The following is a 6,000-nucleotide window of genomic DNA, read 5'->3' as shown; positions in this document are numbered from 1 at the left end:
CTACTGCCCAAGTGCAGCACCCTGCACTTGTCAGTATTGAAACACTTCCTGTTTATGTTAGCCCACTCCTGTAACCTATCCAGATCTTGCTGTAAATTTTCCCTCCCCACTAGTGTGCTCACCTCACCCCAAATTTTGGTATCATCAGTGAATTTAAAAAGGTTGCTTTTCACCCCGTTGTCCAAATTGCTGATGAAGAAATTGAACAGTGCAGGCCCAAGGACTGAGCCCTGGGGGACTCCGCTGCCTACTTCCCCCCAGGCTGAGTATGACCCATCCACCACCACCCTCTGAGTATGACCCTTGAGCCAATCTGCAATCCATCTGAGTGTGTAGGCATCAATGCTACAGTAGCCTAGTTCATGGCCTCCATGATCTCTGTTGCTGTGTGGGATTCATCCATGACCTTGGCTTGAAGGAGAACCCACCAGTGGCCTGACTGATTGCACTAATGCCCTGTGAGGGAGAGGTAGGCATGATCTCCACCCCAGCTGCTTCAGTTGTCCAAGGTGAAGTGCTACCTGTGGCCCTGCTTTCCACAGCTCCTCCCTCAAGTCCTCCTTGCATACCATAACAGGGAGAGCACCATGTCCTGCTAAAGGTGGTGTGTGTGGACACTTGGTATGATGCGGCAATGAGTGCCATGAGCTGCCTGAACCCTGGATGATAAACAAAGGAGAAGGGCTGGCCATCCAGAGCAAGCATCACCCCAGTGCTCTGGGTGACCTCACTTGCCTTGGAAACTCCTTTGTCCTGACCTTTCCCCAACTAGTCCAGTGTGGCCTGCCTCTGTTTCTTGCAGATGGGGGCTTTGAAGTGAGAGGGGGACTTCTTTTTAGGCACACTCTGAATGGTGCCAGGCTGAGGAGGAAGAAGGGCTCCTGAGATACAGCAGCATTGTTGTGGTGGTAAAGTGTTTCACCTCCTTGCCCCAGCTGATCTGCTTTCAGCAGTACTGGCAGGTAGATTACCTGGGATCATCTGCCACCTAAAAATGATCTCACGCTACACTACCCACCTGCTTCTGGGTTGTGGGTGGGAATTCTGCCTTATCCCCCTCCTCAGCATGCAGAGGCACAACAGGAGGAGAAGCTGAGCCACCGGCCCCCACAGTCTCCTCTTAGGTGCCTTCTGGAAAAGGAGACCTGCCTCTAGGGGAACTTTGAGGGATGTGGAGCACAAACTCAGATTCCCCTTCCTTCCCCAGAATTTCATTGGCTATGACACTCAGCTCCCCTGCTTCTAGATCCAGCTCCTCTTCTGGCACTGCAAGGCTCACACTGGCAACTGTAATTGGAGTGGAGAATGTCATGCTGTTGCTGGGTGTAGTTACTGGTGTTACTGGTGGTGCTGCAGGTGCAGACACAGCTTCCACCTCCTTGCTCCCACTAGCCACAGAAGACTCCTTACTGTCAGGAAAGAGGGTGCACCTATGTTTTGAGGGTAGGGAGACTTGCAGCTCTCCCTCTGCCCCCTCTCCCTCCCCTGCCAGAGTTCCTTGCATCTGCCTTTTCAGCAAGCTTCATGATGTTTGGTGTGCTGCAAAATATGTGTCTGTATGTAATATATGTAATATATGTTGTGCTTTCCTGCACAGTGATGACTACAGTGAGGGAAAAACAGATTTTTTTTTAGGGGGGCAGGGAAGACAGGCTAACAAGAACAAGTAAGAGGATTTGGGGAAATAATAAGCTGAAAGGAATGGATAATAATAGGGATTTAGGCAAGGGTACATAGGAAAGGATTGGATAGAACTTGGTCGCAGGAGACTACCTTCTACTAAGCTAGAGCCCTTCAGACATTGCTGCTGCAACAGAGAGACAGACAGTTCACAAAAGGCACACAGATGAATTCACACACAGCTTTATATGGTGTTTCTATGTCCCTCCCTGGAGCACTGTGATTGGAAGGGAACTCAGGAAAAGGTCACAGTCACTGGCCAGCTACAAATGTCAATATTAGATCAGTCTTCCCCCTACCGTCCCTTCCCAGTTTCTGTTTCCTGCATGTCTGCCTTCCAAATCTCTGAATCTTTTATGAAACTTTTCCAAATCTATTTGAAGACTTTGATTCAATTCAGCTGGTGAATTGGCCTAATCTCCTCCAAATCAAATTGGTTACCAAAGCTTCACACAGCCCTAGTGTCTAACACTCACTGACCATGAGTTTCTATCCAGTTTCATTTTTGTAACTTGGATGCAGGCACCCATCCAGAATGAGTGCATGCATGTAAAAATAAATGTGCCTGACCAGTTCAAAGCCTACTGTACATATTCAGTCTACAGACATGCATACTTCACACTGCAGAGGAAATAGAATAAACTTAAACTACTGCTTCTTTTCTTTATCAATTTCCAGAAAGCTAATCGGAGTCCTGAGACTGTGTGAACATGCACCAAAAAACAAATCATTTTTATCCTAATGACCAGACTGTAAAAGTTCAGCATTAAAAGAGAAATAAAAAAAAGAACCCACTGATATCAAAAGTGCTACATGCAGGAACAACAGTCTACCCATAAAAGCTCGAGCTCAAGGGAAATAGTGAGTACAATAAACATATTTCTATGGGACAGCCTTGTGGTCCACAGGACTGGAGGACAATTTTACAATCTTGACTACACTGGTTACCTTTCTAAGATAATATAGCACCCCAATTACTTTTTTAAAAATCTAGATATAGTCTGATATGAACAGATGGACTGCAGGTTGTATAATGACACTAATTAAGGAGTGAAGATAAATAAAATACAGAATGAAGTAGAGGAATGGCAAAATGTATACTGAGTGGAAAGATGCCCAATAGGATGACTTTAGTACTCGTGAGGGGTTAAGACTGTCATTGATTCAACAGTCTTTGGAAAAGGCCTGACATTATTTACTACTGTAATTAATGATGTGCATGAAAAATTAAAAAGAAACAGGATGGATTCTTAAGTGATATGACATTGGGAAGCACTGAAAACATTAATGAGGAGAAACAATACAAGGAGACACAAAGAAGCAATAATTTAAATATGTGCTGGAAATAACCAACTGCAATTCACTCAGCCTTTAAAAATGCAAGCTAATGTGTCTGAGTGGAAATAAACTGAAACACAAATATTCAATTGGAGGGGAATAGTGTACTTGAAAACCAATAAAGCATAAAAAGTCTTTAGGGAGACAATGGACAGCAAAACATACCATTGCACAATCCAATCTAGTGACAAAACATGCCAGTATAGTTTGAAGCTATAGATGTTTGGATTTTTCGGGGGGGTTAATTATTATTATAGGTAAATTCAGCAAAAAAGTATGTTTAGTTTCAGTCAGCCCCAAATGGCAAATAAAATATTTATTCCAAATATTGCCCAGATTTTCTTGGGACTTTAAAAATAAGAAACTGACAGAAGAAATATAGTGTGCTCTCAGAAACAGTCCTTATCTGTGCAGAATAAAATATTGGGGGTTTTTTTAGTTCTTCAATAAAATACTGTACATATGTCTACATGTATGAAACTTAACATACTGAAGTGATGCATCGGGAATCCCAGTTTTCATTATTTTGAAAATATCGTATTGAAAGAATGGTTATGAAAGCTGCAAATGTTATCTCTATCATTGTTTTACCTCTATAAGACTGGGCTGTCATCACTTAATTTTTGAGAACCCCTCTATACCAGGGGTGTGACTAGTGCCTCCTTGTGGTTCTGAGCCTATACACTTGCTCAGTATAAGGGATGCAAAAATCTAGAGTTCCTTTTATCAGACCAACTGAGAAATTGGAAAAAAAATATCTTTTTCTATGTATCAGTGTAGGAGGGAGTGATGTAAGCATTACAGATAAGGTTATCTGCCACTGGCTGCATGACTTAGGTAAGTGATAAGGCCACTTTGTGTCTCATCTGCTCCTCTGTCAAATTTATAACAATTACCAAGTAAAGATATTATGAGAAATAATATTTTGAAACCTCTTTGCAAGCTTTGGTTGAAAGATACTTTGAATCACTGTAGAACCTAGAGGTGTAATTAGATATTCTGATGCCCTGGGGAGGGGAGGTAGGGGTGCCAACACAGCTTTTGAGGGTGGAGAATGGGGCTGGGGATGGAGTGTGGGGTGGAGAATATGGAGGGGAGCACTGTAGAGCCTTAACTGTCCATACACAGGCCTCTGCCACCAAAAAAGAGGCTGCTGTTAGCATGGTACTGGCTACTTGGGGTCCCTCTAAATCATCACCTAGGACTGGTGCTCAATAGATTTCATAGACATTAGAGCTGGAAGGGACCTCAAAGATCATCAAGTCCAGCCCCCTGCCCTAGGAGCAGGAAGTCAGCTGGGGTCAAATGATCCAGGCAAGATAAGTATCCAAATGCTTCTTGAATGAGTCCAGAGTAGGTGCCTGCACCATCTCTGGAGGGAGTCTATTCCGGGTCTTGGGGGCTCAAACAGTGAAGAAATTTTTTCTTATGTCCAGCCTAAAACAGTCTTGGAGAAATCTATGACCATTAGTCCTTGTTTTTCCCTGGGGAGCTCTGGTGAACAGATCCTGATGTACAGTACACCCCTTATATACTTATAAGCAGCCACCAGGTGCCCTCTGAGCTTGCACTTTTCCAGGCTGAAGAGTCCCATGACTCTTCATAAAGCCCATGAAGTCTCATGACTTCATAAAGCCCATTCTCTTGCCTTCTGATCATGGGTGTGGCTCTCCTCTGGACTTTCTCAAACTTCTCGACATCATCCTTCTTGAATTATGGAGCCCAGAATTGGATGCAGTACTCCAGCTGCAGCCTCACCAAGGCTGAGTACAGTGGGAGGATAACATCCTTAGATTTACTTGAGAAGCACCTATGGATGCAAGCCAGAGTATTGTTTGCTTTGCCAGCTATGACATCGCATTGGTGGCTCCTGTTCATCTTGTGGTCAGTCATGACCCCCAAGTCTCTTTCAGCAGTGGTGCTAGCAAACATAGAATGCTTATAGGCTCAGCAGTGCTGTGGGTTTTTTCTCCTGAGATGCAGTACCTTACATTTATCTATATTGAACATCATCAGGTTAGTATCCACCCACTTGCTAAGTTTATCCAGGTCAGCCTGGATGACTAGCCAGTGCACTTCTGACACCAATATCCACATCATTGATACAGGTGTTAAAAAGAGCCCATCCAAGGACAGAGCCTTAGGGAACACCACTGGTCACAGAGTGCCATGATGATTCGCTACCATTTACCACTACTCTCTGGGTCCGACTTCGGAGCCAATTACCCAGCCATCAGACTGTGGTGAAGCCAAGGCCACAGTTGGCCAATTTTTCCTTGAGGAGGTCATGGGACACCAAATCAAAAGCTTTTTTAAAGTTCAGATATATGACATCAATCTCTTCTCCCTTGTCCAGGTGATATGTCACCTGGTCATAGAAGGTGATGAGATTGGTCAGGCAAGATCTACCCATGACAAACTGGCTGGCTATCCCTCAGGATGTTACCTTATCCAGCTTATCCAGAAAGGTCTCCTTGATGATTTTCTCCAGAATCTTACTGGGGATTGAGGTCAAGCTGATTGCCCTGTAATTCCCGGGATCAACTTTCTGCCCTTTCTTGAAAATGAGTACCACATTGGCCTTCTTCCGGGCTCAGGTACTTCACCTGAGTGCCACAAATTTTCAAATATTTTTGCCAATGTCTGGGCTTTGACACCTACCAACTCCTTGAGTACTGTAGAGTGTAATCTGTCAGGACCAGCTGACTTGAAGGTGTTCAGCCTCTCAAGGTGATCCTTTACTAAATCAACATTGACCCTGGGTATAAATACTCCCTCATCCTGGCTGTCCCATGTCTTGCTAGGCAGGGTGGTCCCATTGGACTGATGAAAGACCAATGCAAAGTACTCATAGAGCAGATTGGTCTTTTCCTGACTGCAGGTTATCAGCTGTCCTGTTGGTTCAGCAAGTGTCCAATGATACCCTTACTTCTTTTCCAACTCCCTGTGTATCTGAAAAAGGACTTTTTGTTATCCTTGATA

The sequence above is a fragment of the Crocodylus porosus genome, unplaced genomic scaffold (genome assembly GCF_001723895.1).
Source record: "Crocodylus porosus isolate Cpor-Errol unplaced genomic scaffold, CroPor_comp1, whole genome shotgun sequence".
In the NCBI taxonomy this organism is placed as follows: Eukaryota; Metazoa; Chordata; order Crocodylia; family Crocodylidae; genus Crocodylus; species Crocodylus porosus.
Note: the sequence above shows the minus strand (reverse complement) of the source record.